The 2,149-nt window shown below is 33.9% G+C and overlaps 1 long non-coding RNA gene across 1 annotated transcript; it reads right to left on the reverse strand.

Moving 5' to 3' along the window:
• Positions 1-1,590: 1,590 nt before the first annotated feature.
• Positions 1,591-2,148, reverse strand: LOC130551252 (uncharacterized). Its single transcript, XR_008962565.1, has 3 exons — positions 2,094-2,148; positions 1,882-1,955; positions 1,591-1,790 (listed from the first exon to the last, which is right to left on the reverse strand). It is a non-coding gene; the product is annotated as an uncharacterized LOC130551252 (long non-coding RNA).
• Between the last annotated feature and the right edge of the window lies 1 nt (position 2,149).

Raw genomic sequence — 2,149 nt, forward strand, 5'->3', positions numbered from 1 at the left:
AAAGCAAGAATTTTACAGTTTAATCTTTTTGTAGACACCAAAGTCAATGTCTTTTTATTGTCATATATACAAGTATGATGAAAAACTTTTTTTAAATGCTTCTTTCCAGACTATATACAATAGATGTTTACTGCTATAATGCATGAATAGAGAAACAGGTGTAAGCTAAAATTACAAAATGTATAGGAATTGCATTGCTTGGTAATTCTTTTGATGAAACTAAATGTAAAAAAAGGTTTATTTTAACTGTACTGTACAGTAGCACAAATGATCACTTTGAGGTTTTAATACCTTTTAAGTGTATTTAAGATATTGGTTGGGGTTATTTTAGAAACACTTACCAGTGGTATAAAGTTTAGTCCCATTGCTGAGTTGTAGACCTGTTGTGTCTACTTTTTCACAATAATATATTCCTAATTCATCTTTTGTTATATAACTAATAAATAAACGACTTAAAGTTTTTGATGAATATTTGCTTTTGAGTCTTTGATCAAAAAATGCAGGTTTTATAGAGTCTGCTGTAAAAGTACGAAATATCAGCGCTAGAGATTCTGGCGGTTTCATGAAAACCCAATAAATGTCTTTGTTATCAAGCTCACAGTCCAAAGTCACATTTCCACCTAAAATCACCCGTTTATCACTTAAACTCTCTGTAGTTTGACAACAAAGCAGTAAATCTGTGAAGAAAACAACACAAACATCATTCACATAATTTCACACATTTCACAACCTGCAAAAATGTCAAGACCTCAATTAATGACAGATGAACTTACAGAGCAATAAAGGCGGTGTGGTCTTCATTCTGTGAGCGTTTAACTCTTCTGCAGTGAGCTGCAGGTTGACTTCGCTCTTACTCTATCAGGAAGTGTTATGACAGAGTCAGAAAAACATGAGAAGGAAGCCATCAGTCCCACTTGCAAAGAGGATGTGAAACCTGAACTCGCTTTGACCAAACCGCTTTACATTGCCATTGAATTATTTCAGCAGGCCAAAGGTACAAATGTGGAGATGAAAGTGACTGCGTTTCACGTGTTTTGAAACTAAAAGCAATTCTTTTCAAATGAAACTTTAAACGTTAATACAAATGTTCACGTGTCATTTTCAGATCATTATACACCCAAGAATCGTCTCTACATCCAAAGATGTTTCACAATCATAAGTCAGATGACCATTTTGATCAAGTTGAGGCGACAGATAACACGCGTTCAAGCCTTATCCTGAAATCTGTTGCACAGCTTTGCAGCTTCTTGGACAACACCAGCGTGTGGTTTTGTGACCAAAATTCACACCAACATGTGCGTTGGTATACCAGCATTTTGCAACCCAGACAGCTCTTATAGTGACGTCCTCCGTGAACTTTATTCAGAGTAGATTTTATTTAATCTTGGATGTATTTATGCCACTGAAACCATAAACTGTATAAGGTTTATGCATTCATCACTGATTTATTTTGGGAATTTGTGACTTTATGTACTATAACTTATAACACACTCAGGAGCAGACCAGAAAGCTATAGGTGTACATAAACATAAAGAAAGAACCAAGTCATGTTTACAAAACTGTATTTTTTATTATTATTATTAACTCCATGTTTTTATTAAAGTTGTTGAAAAACATATATAAACATTTTGATTAAGAGTGTAAATGTTTTTATTGGTTCTGTAGGTTTCCGTATGTCATCTTTTGTCTTCCTAAGTTTGTTTTCTTCATTTTGTTATTGGCTTGTGAGATAAAAGCGCCGTCGGTCTCGATGAATGCTATTCATACTGACAGAACTCCACTTCAGTGAACTACATGAACAGAAAATAGACATCATTCCATTTCCATAAACACTTTCGTTTTTAACACAATAAGTGTTTTATAAGTGAGAGTCGGTGTTACCTCTTCTGTATTCAGGTCATCAAACTGCTTTTCTTTGACATTCTGATATGGTTTTCCACTTTTTCTAGACAAACCTAAAGTTAAAGAATTTTCCATCGAAATGTCCATCGAACAATCAAACAACAAATTTGGCACCACAAATGTTTCTATTGTATTATATATATTATACATTGCTATGTAATTGTGTTTTTTTATTAACGGAAGTCAGATACCTATTATTGTAATAAACAGCAGGACGTTCAGTGAGATGGATGTAAGCGTCAGAGCC

This window comes from Triplophysa rosa, unplaced genomic scaffold (assembly GCF_024868665.1).
Source record: "Triplophysa rosa unplaced genomic scaffold, Trosa_1v2 scaffold825, whole genome shotgun sequence".
In the NCBI taxonomy this organism is placed as follows: domain Eukaryota; kingdom Metazoa; phylum Chordata; class Actinopteri; order Cypriniformes; family Nemacheilidae; genus Triplophysa; species Triplophysa rosa.